The sequence below is a fragment of the Coenobita brevimanus genome, chromosome 57 (assembly GCF_032717465.1).
Source record: "Coenobita brevimanus isolate Jiangsu-jjx chromosome 57, ASM3271746v2, whole genome shotgun sequence".
Lineage (NCBI taxonomy): Eukaryota > Metazoa > Arthropoda > Malacostraca > Decapoda > Coenobitidae > Coenobita > Coenobita brevimanus.
The window spans coordinates 8945173-8964693 of NC_137010.1; positions in this window are offsets into that span (position 1 = coordinate 8945173).

Below are 19521 nucleotides of genomic sequence, written 5' to 3' on the forward strand. Positions count from 1 at the left end.
ATAGATGATCCTGTGCTGCTTAATAACAATAAATAGAATATATGCCGAATAATTCAGAGTTCTTTGAATATTTGAAAGCAGCGAAGCATAAAATTAGTGAATGGGAATAGGAATAAAGTGATGGTTGTTGAACGTGACTAACTCACAAAGTGTTGCGTTGATTAATGGAGAAAGACCTGAAATGATGGAAGAAATGGTTTAGCTGTGCAAAAGGGAAGAAAATGTAATAAGAAATGGAACAAGGACAGAAGGAAGAAGGTCACTGATGCGTTGGCCTAGATCCATCCATCCATCATCCATTTCTTTACTGCCCAATCACAAACCTGGATACAGAAAAAAAAAAAAAAATGTATAGAGGCCGCTTGAGGGTGTATTAGTGCAAGAGTAGGCTATGAGAAATTTTGAGCGAGAGCAATGGAAACACAACTTTGAGGATTATCTACTGTTTGGGTTGACTGGACAAGACAAAAAATACTCAGCTCTGTGAAAGATGTGGATTAAGGAAGTCTGTTAACCAAAAGGCAGAAGAGTGTGTATTTCGATGGACAAATGCGAATAGGTAGTGAAATGAATATGTGCGAGTTTGACGGTAGAAGGAGAAAGTGAAGCACTAATTATATGAAAGCACGAGCGAAAATACAAATGGAAATGAGAACAAAGAAGAGTTTCTTTTTTTATATATAATCTTAGTAGTCGGCAGAATGGTTCAAACTCACTAATATGTAGCGAGTGATTTATTCAGGTGGAGAAAATACATACGAGTACTTTAGTGTGACTGTTTCTGCCGGTGGGGTGTAGCCGAGAATTTGTAAGGACTGAATAGTGCGTGAATGAATGTATGATCTCCTTTATTGTGTGTGTGTGTGTGTGTGTGTGTGTGAGAGAGAGAGAGAGAGAGAGAGAGAGAGAGAGAGAGAGAGAGAGAGAGAGACGGCAAAATTCCCCCTGAGTCATATTCCAGCACTCAGAAGACGCGGAGACTCGCTATCAGATCAATGAATTACGAAAAACATCTTGGCTTAGGAGACTTCGTAACACCTTTCCCTTAGTTTTTTTTTTTCAACTTTAATGTTGATCTGTATATTATTTATATCTGGTCAATATCACCAATGTACCCAGGAGGATATAAATGTCGTATGCAAAATAAATCTCCGAGGAGGAATTGTTACGAAATCTCCAAAGCCGACGAAAATACAGCCCAGAATACAGCCATTCCTCGAATTACTTCCTTCTGTCTAATATATATATATATATATATATATATATATATATATATATATATATATATATATATATATATATGTGTGTGTGTGTGTGTGTGTGTGTGTAATGCTAGGTGTTTTAGGGTCGGCTTCCTGTCCCTCTAACGCCTATATGTTGTGTACATATATATATATATATATATATATATATATATATATATATATATATATATATATTTAAATCTCTCTATCTATCTGTCTATCTATCTATATCTATCTATCTATTTATCTGTCTATTTATCTATCTATCTATATATATATATATATATATATATATATATATATATATATATATATATATATCTATATTATGTGTGTGTAATGCTAGGTGTTTTAGGGTCGGCTTCCCGTCCCTCTAACGCCTATAGTGTGTAGCCAATAGTGTGTGTATATATACATATATATATATATATATATATATATATATATATATATATATATACAGATATATATATATACAGGTATATCTATCTATCTTTCTATATATCTATATCTATCTATCTATCTATATATATCTATATAGATAGATAGATAGATAGATAGACATAGATTAGAGAGAGACAGACAGACAGACAGAAAGAGAGAGATGTGGGAGCATTTCTTGGAGTTGCCCTGTCCGTTAGTCAATCCCAAAGACTTTTTTTTTTTTTTTAAGCAGGGTATTCCACTCCCGTAGATTTCAGGGACACGTCGTATTATTGCCCTGACGGTACCGCTTGTCAAGTGCTTTTGTATTTGTTTATTTTAGTTTTCTACCTGCAAACGATTTGGCCTCCAGATAATCTTATTGAACTTAAAGAGAACTGTAGTGAAGGGGTTAATGAATACACCGGCAAGAGGTTAGTCATCGTGTGGAAGGGTTGAAGTTTGCGTATAGCCTCTTCAATGTACGAGGGGTACAAAAGCCTAATGCAATCGTTTGTCTGTTAACAAACTATCAGAATAAGACATTAACACGCTGAAGGTACCGCACTGACGGCATACTATTAGGAGTTAAGAGTCTCTCCACAACTGGATACAAACATCCTGAAGTATCAAGAATGAAGTAAACAGAATACGTCATCGCACAAAAGTGATGCTCTAGACCAGTGGTTCCCAACCTTTTTCGTCCTGTGGCCCTCCGAGAAAATTATGAGAAGCTCCATGGCCCCTATATAACTCAGATCGTATATTTATATATTTTTAATATTTGATATTGTGCAGAAAACGGTAATTACCCCAGTATACTTAAGGCTAAACTAGCACAGTAAGGTATATTTCATACTTGATTTCTGTCAGGTTTTACCCAGACCAAATACCTTATAATATCTAATATTACCAATAAGGCCCATGGCTCCCAGGTTGGGAACCGCTGCTCTAGACGGACGCCTTCCTAACGTGTCAGCGACATAGCCCAGCTGCTCTCTTATTCAGTTATAGGCTACAACTGAACTTTAACTCCCTCCTTATCTCTCAAAATGGGGATGGAGGGCTGCCGAAAAGAACCAACTTCAGCCTGCAGTCCACAGGGTTCATGTTCCATATGAGCCTGCGGACACAAGTATACCACTCCTATTCCTCCTCCTTCTCCTACAACAACAATAACAACAACAAATAATAATAATAATAGTAATAATAATAATAATAATAATAATAATAATAATGATTAATAAAAATAAAAATAATAATAAAAATATTAAAAATAATAACAATAAAAATAATAATAATAATAATAATAATAATAATAATAATTATAATAAATAAGATTAATAAAAGAGAGTAAAAAAAGAGTGGATGAGGAATTTCGAAGGAATTAGAGCATAAAGTGGAGGGAACGTAAGAAAATGCTCTGGAAGGAGGTAAAGAGAGTTAGCCAGGATGATAGAGAGGTTAGTTGGAGAGTAAAAGATAAAAATGACAGACTGATAGTGGAGAAGGGAGAAAAAGTGAGCAGATGGAGATAACACTTTAAGGAACTTTAAACATAGAGAATGAAAGTAATGCGATTATAGGTGGCTGGGGAAAGGCTGGGAGAAAGAGGGTGGTGAGAAGGGAGGAAGAAATCAGTAGGGTGGAAGAAGTGGAAGCAATAAAGAAAGTCAAAATGGGGAAAGCCCCAGTAATTGATGAAGTGTTTGGTGAAATGCTGAAGCATGGGGGAGAGATAGTAGTAGAATGGATATGGAAGATGTGTAGATTGGCCTGGGAGGAAGATAGAGTTCCAAAGGATTGGAAGTCAGGTACAATTATCACCTTGTATAATGGAAAATGGGAAAAAGAGATGTGTGGTAATCATAGGGGCATTTGTCTCCTTAGTGTAATAGGAAAAGTATATGGTAGGATACTTATTGACTGAGTTAGAGAAATAACAGAGGAATTAGTTGGAGAAGAACAGGGAGGTTTTAGGAAGGGAAGAGGCTGCTTAGATCAGATATTCATTCTCAGGTCTTTAGTGGAAAAGTTTCTAGTGATGGGAAAGTAGTTATATGCGGCCTTCACGGATTTGAAGAAAGCGTATGACAGGGTGGATAGACAAGGAATGTGGAAAGTATTAAGAATATATGGAGTTAATGGGAAGTTGCTGAATGCCGTGAAGAGTATGCATGAGGGTGCTAAGGCTGCAGTGCGTGTGGACAGTGAACTGAGTGAATTTTTCTGTTTGAAGGTTGGATTGGCTGTTCAATCTTCATATGGATAGGGTCATGAAATAGGTACAAGGTAGGGCAGTGGATGAGAGAGGGCAGCGTTTGGAAACTTCCTGTACTGTTGTTTGCAGATGATACTGTATTATTAAGAAAAGACGAAAGGGAACTGTAAGACTTAGTGAGAGTGTTTAGGAGAGTGTGTAAGAAACCGAATATTAAGGTGAATGTAGGGAAGAGTAAATTTATGGTCTTCGAGAGATATGATGTCACTGAATATACGGTGAGGTTGGATGATGAGGAAATGGGCAATGTGAGTGCATGTAAGTACTTGGGTAGTGTGATGAGTAAGGATGAAAGTTTGGAGGGTGAAGTGCTTGAAAGGGTGCAACAGGGAAGAAAGGTTGCTGGTTCTTTGAAAGCAATGATAAGAAATAGGGAAATGAGCATGGAAGTATAAAATCGCTGCATGATAGTATTGTGATATCAATTCTAACGTATGGAAGTGAAGCTTGGATCTTGTTGGAAGGACACAAGTCCAGAGTAAGGGCAATGGAAATGAGTAATTCTGCATGTCGAGTTACATAGTGAGACAGACTGACAAATTAGGAAGTGAAAGAGAGTTGTGGTGTGGATGTGGATGTGATAGAAAGCATTAGAAGAAATACTTTGAGGTGGTTTGGCCAAGTGGAGAGGATGGAGAGCAAGAGACTGACGAGGAGTGTATATGTGTGTGAGGTGGAAGTGAGGAGAGGGAGGGGGAGGCAGATGATGAGACGGGGAGATGGAGTGGAGGCATATGAGAGAGGGGTCTGTGAGCTGGGGAAGGGCTGTGAAATGGTGGGGGACAGGGAGACATGGAGGCGATTTGTTTGTGGCCACCCCTTACGGGATTTAGGCGTCTGGCAATAGATAGACAGATTTAACCTTGGTAGGGCGAGTTAATGGAATCTATCTATCTATCTATCTATCTATCTATCTATCTATCTATCTATCTATATATATATATATATATATATATATATATATATATATATATATATATATATATATATATATATATATATATATGACCCAGTTCATTGTCTCTCAAAATAACAGTAACATCGTCTGTATATAGCATGAATCAAATAAAACTGACGCCATTGTAAAGGATGTTTTAATTTTGTCTATTCTCTTGTCTGCAGTAAATGCCCTTGGTGGCTGTTGAGTGCTACTGCCGCAGAATGTCGCCACACTCCCAACACCACACGACACCAAAGATAGTTCCTTCACCCACAAAATAATTTCTGTAATTCTGCTATGAATAAACTGTACTGAATAGCTTGGTGGTGTTGCAAGTCACCGTGCTGGAACTGTGAGTCAGCTTAGAGGGCTCCCTACCACCTCTTCATTACTAGTTTTCTTTGCTTATGGTTCAATAAGAAAGTGACTAGTACAACCAGGAGCAAAAGTTCGTCCGCACTTTTCTGCTGGCTTTGACAATGGAAGGTGTTACGTTATTATTATTATTTTTTTCCTGACAGCAATATAAAGTATGCAAGATATTAGTAGCCTATGGAGCAGAAGGATAATCTCTGTCGTATGGGAAGAAACATAAAATACTGAAGGCATGACACAATGCTGGCAGAGGATTATAGAAGAACGTTTGCTCATGGCTGTACATTATTTGCACAAACCATAGCGACATTTGAGCGATATAAATAACACACATGAACACAGATCTGGTGTAATATGCAAAAAATATCACTAACGATGGGGTGTTACGGAAATTTTTAAGTCAACGAGATGCGGCTCTTGATCCTGATGAATTTGTGTTCATCGATATACAGTATTTCCGTGACATCCCATGCCACACCGTTTCTCTGTACATAAGTCTTACACTAGACGCTGTTGTGAATTCTGCCTGTGTGCATATCCTCTCTAACCTCGTGAACCATAAGGTGTGTGTTTTTTTTTTATGCCATATCCGGGCAATTGCACCAAGTTTAGGATAAACATTTCGAACTGAGTGGGTTAGATAAAGCTCTCATCAACCCCTTCATTACTATGGAGCTCTACTAAGTTGAATAAAATAGGAAATACATCATTGACTTGAATGGGTTACAGTGGTACTCAGCATCCGTCTACCCATTCATCTCCATCTTTTTTCTGACTAATTGTCTAGCACACAAATAAACTGGTAAGGTATTCTCAGTTTTTCATGGACACAACTGGTCAACTCTGGAACATTCTTCTTCAGTCTGTCTTTCACCCTGCTTTAGGCTAGCCTTTCTACAGCGGTATATCGAAACATTCTCTCTCTCTCTCTCTCTCTCTCTCTCTCTCTCTCTCTCTCTCTCTCTCTTTAATTTGTCATGAGAAACTGTTTTTCTAGACTTTCAGAGTTTTCGACGCAGTCAGTAGTCATGCCTGTAACAGGTCTCCTGTCTTCAAGGTTTACGGAACTCGTGGAACTACACCAACACCCCCAGTGACTATGATTACCACTGCTGGCTAAGGTATTACGTCAAATGACGGCTGTATACCAGAACCATCAATTCCACTGCCCCGTGCACCAACAGATTTTTGGCCACAGTGATATCGCCTGTAGTGAGTTTGTGGCCACTAATCTAGAGTCTGAGTGTTTCATCACTGTATAGGACATGTGTTGATCCCAAAGTAATGAGGTCACTAACTTGGTCCTGACAAATTTCAAGGGGACTGGAGAAAACCCAGTCACAAGTCCCTGTGGCTGGCCGGGGTAAGCAACGATATCTGAGTGGTTGATGTTGGGTGGTAATTAAAACGAAAATTTGGGTGACTACGTCACATGCCTCATGTAATAGTTTGCTTCATGGCGCAATTCATAATGATCGCAAACTGTATGAGGGCAGTCATCCTTGAGTAATCACCCAGACATACACTTTAATTACCCCAAAGCACAAGAAGCCGTATGGTCGGTCTATCATTTCGTGAGGATGGCAAGGAAGTAGCTTCATGATGAGGGAAGGTCAAGCCTACCATTCTTTTTCAAAAGCTTACACTACGAGGATGGGAAGGTCTCCATTCCTGCAGCTCCTGCCCCTTTTAATCGCTACCTGTGATGCAAGGAATACAATTTTTTTTTTTTTTTTTTTTTTTTTTTTTTTTGCTATCCTCAGGGATAAGGTTTAGATGTGTAAAAAAGATGTGCACAGCAACATCGCATCAGTCCGAGCTTTAACGCTGTAATCATGGTTTGGATCCCCTGCCTCTAGTGGGGAGAGACTGTACACAACGATATGGCAGTAAGTTTAATATGGGGAAGGCTCAGAGAAAAGTGGTGTATTTTGGGCATTTGCTAGTAGACACTGAAACATGGATTCAGGGACCCAGAGTTGGTCACGTGGCACGAGAAGGAGCTAAAGTATAGAGAAGTCTGTAGAAGAAGACCCCAAGCAGAATAACCCATTCAGTCTGATGACTTTTTATTCTTGTAACTACCAGAAATTTTACTTAGTTTAAGAGTACCGAAATGAAGGGATTTAAAGACTATTTAACCCCTCCAGTTCAGAAGCCTCTCATACTGTAAACAATATCGTAGGGAGCATGCTATATTTATTAACTGTAGACGATCCTATGCTTCTTCGTGAAACCCATCTTGTGCTGATATCATCCCCTCTTCCACCACAACCCCCAATCCCCCACGCCCTTTGAAAGCCTCCGACAGTAATTTGGCGGGAGAATCAATACCTCCACCCCTCCTTCCCTCCACATCCCACCCACCCCATTCCTCCCTCCGTCCACCTCTACTCTCCTGTTTCCACGCTATCCAGTTTTCAGTGTTAACAGTGTGATTTTTCCCCCCATATTTTTACTGTATCTTCTTGAAATTCTGGTTATAATTTTTTCATATAGACCAGATACTGAGGACTTTCAGATCATTAGAATTATCAAATTCTGCTGCTGCTAATGACTTTATTTTAGCCTCGATATTTTACAGTACTTTTGGGAAAAGTAACTGCTAATAGATCGGATTACACAAAGAGAGTAGGAACAGTTAATTTATCAGCCTCACTGTTTAGCGTTTACAACAGTGAAGGAGCGTTGCCAACTTGCCATGCGACTGGCATGCAAAGCAGCAGCCGAGAGAACAGTTTGAATTGTTTAAGTCCGTACTCCTGGTTCAGCAACACAGCCAGTCAGATAAAAGACAATCAGTTAGGCTACTTTGGCTCATCAGACAGTTTCTAATCAATGTTTCTCAGTTCCATATTATACTCTAAGGAGGATTTAGGAGTGGGGGCGTACTCCCTCCCCCATTTTCTGCAGGCCAATGATCAAATACAATAAAAAAGCAATGTTATTTACCAAATGTATGCAATAAATGCCTTTCGTAATCTTTATTAGAGAATTATTAAAACGAATTCAGTAAGATACATTTTTATTTTAACATATCAAGTGGCAGATCCGCAAGGAATCGCGTATCCTTCCCCGCTATCCACCTGACTTTTCTCGCATAAACTTGGTCTAAAATGGATATTTCTTCATCTCGTGGGGATTCGACGACCGGCTAAGATGGCAGACACATTTGCTACTGCCTGCGACCCGTTGAGAGGGACAAAAAGCAGATCTCCGGTGGCCCAGACGAATATCAGGCGAACTAGTCCAGTAGTAGAATAGAGTTTTGGGGTGGAACCCGGATTTGAGACATATACAATGTTTTATTGCTGTTTCTGGTAGATCTGACCCTACTGATCGTAAATCAGTCGAGTGTAAAGTTTGCACCCTTGAGGAAACTTTTTTATTACCGAAATTCAAAATGGCCGCCATTGACACATTTGTGACCATAACTCGGCCTATTTTTGTCTTAGACTTCTGACTTTGGTGTCATTTCCTATGTTTTCAGGGGCTAGGAATCGATTGAAGCATATATCATAAACATCCAGTAACATTTTAGAAGATTTCTCTTCAACTGGCAAAAATAAAGTTGTCATTGGAGTACATTTTTGGTTACAAGAGCCATCAGTTGACGTAGGGATCTCTTATGTACATATCCTCAAATAACTTCTAGAGGTGTTCTTTCTAAATGCATAGTATTCCATTATAAACAGAACAAATTAAAATTAGAATATCATGGGAAACATAAATATTGATAAAATAGCATAAGATTTAGAATGTTTCATAACAATCCATTTGTCATGATATACTGTCACTAGTATCCAGTCACTCAAGAGTTTACTCAAAGTCCTCATTATCATCATTATTACTGAGACTGCAGTAACTGTTCTCTGGTTTCTGCATTCATCACCACTACAACACGCACAGAAGATGGAGCATGATAAATGGGCTGAGGCACAACTACATCGGGAAGCTGAAGAGGGTTGTGAGGCAGAACATCGACATTTGATCAGTTTCAGCACCTCTACTGGAGCAGGGAACACATCAGATGGCATAGCTATAGGTGAAAGCACCTTATTTGGTGCATCATACGTCCATCCATAATGGACTGGGTTTTTGGTGGATCTGGATTGAGAGCACACCTCTAGATAGCTGCTTGTAAGTGAGCTCTACAGACATGCTTTTCGAATATTTCTGTAGTCGGTAGAAGAACTTCTAGATCCGGTGCTGAGTTGAGCTTGTTGTTAGACATCTTACTGGACCAAATCACATATCTGAGTAATGTTATATTCTCCTCAAGTGGGAATCCATTGCATTCAGCAATGAATGTGGTGGCTTCACACACTACGCTGGGTATTTGTTCTTCAATGTTGCCCAACTTACTAAGAGTTCTTTTAGATTTCAGAATATTGACCACAGTAGATTTGCCAACAAATCAGTCAATAACAATCTTGTATCAGACACATCACTGATATACTCGAGGGTACTGGGCTTGCAAAAGGCGAGGGACATTAACCTGAAAAATGTGCTCTCATATGAGTAAGCAGGGATACCACCATCAGTGTTTGATGCAAGGTCAGGTGAGATGCCCATACCATCATCAAAATCTACTCTGAAGAAAAAGCTCCAAACTGAGGCGAGTAACCCTACATCATCTCCAACTGATGGTATAGTTCTAGATGGATGTGCTGTTGTCTGGGTTATCGCCTGGCCAGATCGTGGTGTTGTAGATTTCATTAGAAATGTAGTGACCTACATTACTGGCTGCCTCCAGACTGCTGACACTCACCTAGTATTTGATAGATACAACAGCAAAAGCATATGCAGATCACACGATTTAACTGCTCGAACAGGAAAGGATGCCTGTCGTCACCACCAGCTATCTATTGACACCTCACTACCACCTAATAAGGTGTGCCTCACAGAACCAGAGAACAAGGTCCAGCTTATTTCTATCATCTGTAAATACCTCAGCGATAAATATCATCTGCTACCACATAATGGAAGGAGCCTGGTAGTTACTTCAGGAGCAGAGCTAACACCAAGAGAAATATGTAATGGGGACATGGCAGAGAGACCAGATCTTCGCACCATACATGAGGAAGCTGATGTAATTATCATCCAACAGGTTGTTCATATGGCTGAGACAGGAAAGAAACCATCAACGTTATTGCGGTTGACACCGACGTGTTTGTTTCGTTGGCTCACTATTACTAGTATATGAAAAGAACTATTCCATCAGCTGGAGATGATGTAGGGTTACTCTCCTTAACTTTGAGCTTTCTCTTCAGATTAGATTTTGATGATGGTGTGCGCATCTCACCTGACCTTGCATCAAACACTGATGGTGGTATCCCTGCTTACTCGTATGAGAGCATATCCTCCAGGTTAATGTCCCTCGCCTTTTGCAAGCCCAGTACCCTCGAGTATATCAGTGATGTGTCAGATAAAAGAATGTCATTGACTTTGATTTGTTGGCAGATCTACTGTGGTCAATATTCTGAAATCTAAAAGAACTCTTAGTAAGTTGGGCAACATTGAAGAACAAATACCCAGCGTAGTGTGTGAAGCCACCACATTCATTGCTGAATGCAATGGATTCCCACTTGAGGAGAATATAACATTACCCAGATATGTGATTTGGTCCAGTATGATGTCTAACAACAAGCTCAACTCAGCACCGGATCTAGAAGTTCTTCTACCGACTACAGAAATATTCGAAAAAGCATGTCTGTAGAGCTCACTTACAAGCAGCTATCTAGAGGTGTGTTCTCAATCCAGATCCACCAAAAACCCAGTCCATTATGGATGGACGTATGATGCACCAAATAAGGTGCTTTCACCTATAGCTATGCCATCTGATGTGTTCCCTGTTCCTGTAGAGTTGCTGAAACTGATCAAATGTCGATGTTCTGCCTCACAACCCTCTTCAGCTTCCCGATGTAGTTGTGCCTCAGCCCATTTATCATGCTCCATCTTCTGTGCGTGTTGTAGTGGTGATGAATGTAGAAACCAGAGAACAGTTACTGCAGTCTCAGCAATAATGATGATAATGAGGATTTTGAGTTGACTCTTGAGTGACTGGATACTAGTGACAGTATATCATGACAAATGGATTGTTATGAAACATTCTAAATCTTATGCTATTTTATCAATGTTTATGTTTCCCATGATATTTTAATTTTAATTTCTGTTTATAATGGAATACTATGCATTTAGAAAGACCATCTCTAGAAGTTATTTGAGGATATGTACATAAGAGATCTCTAAGGCAACTGATGGCTCTTGTAACCAAAAATGTATTCCAATGACAACTTTATTTTTGCCAGTTGAAGAGAAATCTTGTAAACTGTTACTGGATGTTTATGATATATGCTTCAATCGATTCCTAGCCCCTGGAAACATAGGAAATGACACCAAAGTCAGAAGTCTAAGACAAAAATAGGCCGAGTTATGGTCACAAATGTGTCAATGACGGCCATTTTGAATTTCGGTAATAAAAATCCTCAAGAGTGCGACCTTTGCACTCGACTGATTTATGATCAGTAGGGTCAGATCTACCAGAAACAGCAATGAAACACTGTATGTCTCAAATCCGGGTATATTCGTCTTCCACCAGACTAAACCTTGGTTTGGTTTAATGTCGGGCCGGGGTAAGGCTTCATCAAGCGCCAGGATACTGGTGTTAATGTTTCCGTGCACCGCCAGGCTGTCATTGCTCCAAACCCACGGCATCTCCAGCGCTCTCCTGGGGATGGTGAAACGGTGGAGTTTTGTCTCTTTGGGACTCTCAAGGGTCCTGAGGCTCGGGATGTTACTGGGCCAGGAGGCGTGGCCGTGCAGGGTTCCACCTGCATGCGCGGCGAAGTCTCACAGCCTGGGGACGCCAGGTCAGGGGTCCTGGCAGTCCTAAGGAGATAAGCACCATTGTGGAAATGTACATCGCGACAGCAAAGGCTTTTTGCGGGGGTGACAAGGGGGCTTTGTGCGTTCTCCTCAAGATCTTTGAGGAGAACAGGCTGCTTTGCCTTGTCATCCCCGAGTGCTTCGCCCGGGATGTGCATTTTGCCCCTTGCCGTGGGAAGCGTCGGGCCCAGCAGCAGCAGCGTGCCACCTCCTGCACAACACCGTGGAATTGGCTGCAGCTGGATGCTCCTCTCAACTGGAGGACTGCCACTTTGATCACCGATCCGGCTCCAGCAATGGCTACGGTTCAGACCGCTGCAGACGCCCACCAACTGCCGTCAGTGACTGAGGCCGAGGATGTGTCGACAGGTTCCTGAGCCGGGGAGGAGGTCAATAAACCCTCCTCTCCTCAGGCAAAGGAGGGCAGCCCATCTCGCCCTCATATTGTGGACTACAAGGATCAGCTAGCCATGTCCTCCTACCGTCACCTCCTGACACTTGCCACCACGAGCTCGGAGCCACGACCTACTCCTACCTCTACAATCTGCTCCGGGCGGCCCACCTGGATAATGGGATTCCATCCAGTTTGATTGTCAGGGGGAAGGAGGTCTGTCTAGCTGAACTACGAGCATTTTATTTCATGCTGCCTCCACGGTTGGCTTGCTTGCGTGACGCCCTGGCTCGACGTTCACGGCCCATCATTGGATCCTGCCTTGAAACCAACTACCATTTAACCATTATACTCAATATACCATACTCATAATAAAACATCCTTCCTAACTCTTTTCCTATCTCCTTATATTTCTCTGTCGTTACTAACCTTGCTCTCTTGTGAAGTCAGAGATACTTCCTAGACTCCCCCACTATACCTTGTAGGGGCCACGTCCATAGCAGTAGCCGGGGATCCAGGAAATATAGCCGTGCACCTGAGAGACTCTGTCTTTGCTCTCCCACTTCCTTCTAAACTTGCTGATGAAAGATTGGGTAGGACGCGATCCTAACAATCTGGAACCACCCTGCTCTCACAAGTCATCAGGGTAACGGTGCCAACACCCCACCCTGCACACTTATTGCACCCTGGGATCTGTGCAAAATTGGGGTGGTTGGTTATTTTTCATTCATTACTAACATCATGCACAACACTTCCCTCCCTCCCCTTTTTTCAATAATGGCTCTCTCCGTTAAATTTAAATGTACCCTCCCCTCCCTGCTTTCAAATCCTAGTCAGACCCTTTTTACCATAACCGAAACTTCCTTTGTTAACCTTTTTGCAAACAATAAGGACAGGGTCGTCAAAGTCACTCTAGCCTTTCAGGCTCATCTAGATGCCTACCTCTTCCCCACCAACGTACCCAAATATCTGGATGCTGGATATGAGTTAACCTCTACCCCAGAATTGAAAGCAGCTTGCACTATCGTTACAAGTTACTAAACACGTCCTAAACCATGACGACTATGACCTGAAGACTGAACTCTCTCTAAGAAATGATATTAATGTTGCCCACATCTTTCGTCTTGAAAACTCCTCCACCATTAAAATTCACTGTGTTTCCCCCCCAAGATTTCCTTGAAAGTTCCTCACACATGGCATCAAAGCCTTTCATACAATCACCCCACCCCGCAACCTCAGAACTGAGCAGTGGTTTGATCTTGCCCAATGTTTCAGATGCTACAGCTATGGACATCAAATTCGATTATGCAAGAAAATCAAATCTGTTCCAGACAGGGTTGTTATGATTTAATTCATTTGGACTCTACGTGGTATATTGGTCTCTTGGCCATACACTAGTATATTACTCTGGTTCTAGGGCGCTTGGGCATTAACACAGCACTCTGGATAAACTGGGGTAGAGACACTTTATGGGTGGTGTTTCAGTCTCACTGTTTCTATACCACATACATTCACTGTCACTATTAAGTCTCTAGTATGACACTGGGGTCTTGAGGTGTCGTCACTGAGCTGCTGAGGTCTGGGCTTAACTGAGGTGGCGCCCGGGGGTTGGAGGGAGCCCTACTGGGAAGCCCTCCTGCAGAAGGCATGGGACAGCTCTCAGGGGCGTCACGGCCCGGGTGCGTGTACTGTTCTGGGGTGCAGGGAGGCTCATTCCTGCTCGGGCCTCAACCTGGTGAGGGGCCCTCGGGACTGGGGCCAAACAGTGTCAGGAGTCGGGCCTCCCGCTTCTTGCTCCTGGCGGAGGGCTGATGGTGAGTGGGGCCAGAGCGTCCCGCCCTGGGGTCTGGGGGCTGGCCCTGGAAAGCCTGGGACTGCAGTCGTCTCTAGGTGGGGGTGCCGTCAGGGGTTGGCTGCAGCACCTCACCCGCGGGGTGTCCGTCAGGATCCGGCATTATCCAGGGGCAGGCAGGAGGGCGTGAACCCCGCCTTCAGCAACAGGACCTCGCCACCACTCCTGGAACGGCAGCACCTCCGGGGAACCACACCTGGGGGGAGAGACAGAAGGGTGTCTCACGCAGCTGAGGGGTGGAGAGTGGGCCGCGCAAGGGACCTTCTCCTTCAGGAGAACCCTCGGGACTGTGGACAAAGGGCGTACAGTGGGTGTCCCTTCCCTGACGCGTACAGTGGCTGTCACTGCGGTTCCACAGCCCCTTGGGGTAGTAGCAGAAGGATGTACAGTGGCTGTTCCCTCCCCGGTACGTACAGTGGTCGTTACCAAAATGCTGCCTGGGACTGTATCTGGAGCATTCCCACCCCGATCCTGACGAGGGCTGGTCCGGCCAAGAAGTAGTTTCGCATTCCTGCGGTCGTGGTTGGGCAGGTTGAGGGGAAAAGGGACACAAGGTCGGGGCGCACCTGAGCCCGTCTCCCTCTGGGCCAGTGTTGCATTCACCTGGCCCACCGTGGTGTCCTCCTGGGGTGGGGATAGGGCTGCGGCTCCATAGCAGGGTGGGGGGTCCGGCGGCGGGAGAGCGCATTTTAAAACTGATAACTGATAAAATGATGTGTAAAATTCTAACTGAAAGATTTGCTTGAGAGAGAGAGATTCATATTCAATGAACTTTAAGTATGACATGAGAATTTTCTAGTCAATATGCTTAAATACTGTTCCAAGCTTATAAATGATGTGAGCATGCTGTGACTAAAACCAATAAATTGTTTGGCTAGAGATTCATAAATTCTTTATTTGCATTATTTCTGACAATGTGCAAGTACATGTTAAGATATGGTAGGAAAGAATGAGACATTTTAGGGTATAACAATGTAAGGTATGAGCTGGGACGCGCGAGACGAGAGGAGAGTGTGACATCATCACCCAGGAGCTGGCACGTTTTCTTTCGCTCCCGGGCGGCCCATGAGTAGACATCGTATTCTATGGATATTGCACTGTATGACACAGCACTAGGGTTTTGCCACCGCATGGTCACAAGAGCAGAGCATATTGATACGTTTTTGCTGTACACGATGCACAGGAGAGAATGAGCGACAACTGACACCAGGCTCGGTGCGCAGCTCCTGAAATGCATTCTGATTGGCTGGCACGTTGCAGGGTTTTCCTGGGTGCCAGTTGGCTACCGCATCTGAGCTGGATAATATGCCTCCCTGCGAGATATTTTTCTTTTCTTAAATAACACGATAGAGGAAGGAAAAACATGAATAAAAAATTAACCCATACATCAGATTACTGGCGTCCTCCATTCATAAAATATCTGTGACAGTTGGACTTGAACAGCTGTAGGTTGAAGTTTGGAGGGAGACAACTCTGGGGAAGCGAGTTCCAGAGAGATGCAGTTCGGGGAATAAAAGAATTCTGATAGGCAGAAGCTCTGCAATATGGCTGTGTGACATTCCGGTCATGACCACTACCAGATGCCTGTGTAGCACGAAGGAAGGCACGGAGAGGTGGCAAAATGGACGTGACTTCATCTGAGCATTTGCCATAAAAATATCTGTAAAATAATGCATGGGAGGCAACATTCCTTCTTACTTGTAGGGAAGGTAGTTTATTTACAATAGCAGGGTTATTAATAATTCCAACACAGAACTACTGGTTGCTTCCTGTTTTGACATTAGATATTGTATAATTTTGTGAGATACTGCTGTAACAGAGCCGAGCAAAAAGCACCGGATATTGTGACAACGGATAACAGAGAGTTTACTGTAATTTTCATCTGCAATTTCACTCATACCATAACCTCCCACCACCACTTTAAAGCCAAGTCACAATTCATGCCAATAAATCCTGCCTGCAATTCCAAGTTCCCTCACCCTAGTTACAATGACAGGATTCATACAACAGATCATGTTATTGCATCAATAAGTACATCTCCAATACATCCTGAATCAACATACAGTATTAGCCATGTACTGTATATGTGGTTTAATTTTGTTAAAGCTACACAGACGAAGAATGATAAAGGTGAAGGAATATAGTAGGCAGAACTCACAATGTAGTGCTGCTTGCAGTATTTCTTCCTTCACCTTTATCATTCTGTGTCTGCCCTCCTCTCTTCCTATCTCCCTCATCTTTCCTGTCACCTTTTATTACTCTTTCCTTTTCAGGTGGCTTTACATTGAGTGAGAAGCCAAATGGCGTCCTGTAAGCCAGGAAACCATTTACAAAGCTGGGCTGTAACCATATAACCAACCCATACGTTCCCTATGTGTCAACAAGTGGGTTGGTGGAGGATTAGTGCCCCTCCCCATAAAATCACTAACTCAAGAGACAAACGGCCATTACTGGATTATGGTGTCTGGCTGTAGATAGAGTGATAGTAATTTTTTTTTAAATCAAAAAAAGCTCCTTGTGTAATTCTCTCACTGCTGTTATGTGCAGTACATTACAGTACTCTTGCATCAACGTCAAATTGTAACTAACGTTGACAGTACATCAACCACTACACTAAAAATAATGTATTAATCATTCCCAGCAGGTTCATGAATCCAATTCATAATGGACAAAGTATGCTGTGGCAGTATTTGAATGTTTCTTTCTGTTTACACATTATTTCATTCTGCTTGCTAACACTCTCATCTTAAATGTCAGGACCAACTGCCTAGCCCTGGGCTCCTACGCTCCTCTTGGGGCAACGTAAGATTGGATGATGGATGGATGGATCATTCTGCTTGCTAACATCTAGCACGTGCAGCCAGAAAAGTGTGTAGGACTGTGTATGAGCTGAGCTGGGGGAGGGGGATCTCCTGCAATGGATGCACCCACTTATATTTCATTCATTACCAAATGATTCTGTTTGCTTGTACTCCATCAGTCAGGGGGTTATTTAGAAACTAAAGTACCTATACAGGTATTAACATTTGGCTGCTATGGATGCAATTCAGGTAGTATCTAGGCAACCTGCTGACAGTTCAACTGAGTGCAGTTACATGGCAATATAAAGCTAACTAGTTCCATATTATTACTTGCAGTGTAGGGGCCTCAGCTAGACATTTACAATTAGGTGACATGTCTCAAAAAGAAAAAACCTTCGATCACCTTTTCAGGATTCAAACCTGCATGCAGCACATGACTTTCATGCCTACTTGTGTGTCCAACCACTATGCAAAAATTCAACTATAGTAAAAGTTATATCCTGACAAGGACAGCTGTTCACAATGCAGGTACAGTCAAATTCAAAGGTCCCCAGTACATTGTTTAAAATAAGACAAAGTAATGAGTATTATGGTAAATGACCAAGAAATTAAATGCACATTCCACGTAAAACAATCTGACACCACATATGATGGGTATTGCAAATAACCACTGGTTTGTCCTCACTCTGGCAGATCTGATTGCATGATGATACACTGCATTGCTTGTGTCTGCCATTTTCAGTCTTATCCTTAAAGAACTTGTTACTGCTATATGCACATTCACTTGGAAAAAGATTATTTCCGAGTACAGTATGTATATCACAAGTTGTACTGATTGTTCAAGATATCAACAGATCCCAACTGAATGATAATTGTGATTAAATCATGCTATACAGCCCCAAAACAACCTCTTAACGGTGATCAGATTATAGTATCGTGTAAGAAGTCTTTACATCTATATAGACTGACAGTTCAATTCTGAACCAAAAATTTTAGAGCGCAACTGTTACCTCTAATAATATAACTCATACTGCACATATTTAACTGGCATAAATGATACGTTTCACCCTAATGTCTTTCACATGATGATGCAAAATTATTTTTATTATAATTCCTTTATTTTACTTTCACCACCACCAAACAAAATTACCCAGCTTAGGAGAGACTTCTCATTGTGAGTGGGTGATCATTCTTTTACACTTGAGTGTGAGACTTTTTTTCAGTCTATACAGTACTCTTGTAGTAGCCAGAATAAATTAATATGACAGACATAACAGCAAATGCCTGAAAGGGTTTACATTTTTTGGAAACACATATCACTTGTGTACAAAAATGAAAGTTTATTTAACAAAAGTTATACAGTAGTTAAATATTCCAGGAAACAAATGGTAAAAAAGTTATTGGGAAAGTCCAAATATGAAATAAGCAATACAATTTGGCTTAGGACACTATATTCAAAAAGAAAAAAAAAAGTAACATCCTTCAATTAACTTCCCCTTTGATACTTAAAATTACCATATTAAAAAAGTTAAGCTGCACTTCTAAATCTGAGGGAAAATCATTTGTATAATACTACAGTTTCATTTGCAGGTGGTCTGAATTCTGCTAACAATACATCAAAAAATTATTACAAAGTCACTTTTTTACCACATATATACTGAAAAGCATCCTAACTGCAAAAATAATTCAGGTGCTACCTAGTCATCCTTAAACATAAAGAAACACTTACTATCTGGCATCTGCTTTTCAAATATCATTAATAAATAGATACCAAAAAAGGCTCTAACTCTCAATGACAGAAGCCGACTTTGACAAGCAGTCGGGTCATGTCAAGAAGATGGTGTCTAGGCGCGACGTAAACATTATAACTTATGATTTCTCTAGCACTCGTACACGTCTACAATAACACCTGCTACATTCTGCTACCTCAGGGTCACATACAAGAGAGAGAAATTAACACTACCAAGAGTGTGTATGGGGGGGTGGGGGAATATGCACCCATCTGGGCTCATCCTAATTCCCTAGACAATAAAGGCAAAAGTAATGTGTGGACCAAGTATGACAGTCGGGCAGACAATGAGGCAGCATGGAGGCGCACCTACGTATGTTTTCAAGTAATACAGAAAACTCAACAACGACATCAATGGAAATGCTGTCTGCTAAAACATCTGCCATCCCTAGCTCCTTAACCTTTTAACTGCAGTGGTTCAATTAGCACAACATAATTGTCCAATTTAAAATGAAGGGCAATCATAAATGTTTTCATTATCAAATACATTATTCAAGATAGGATTTAACATTTTAGGTGCCCTAGGCCTCTCTTGGG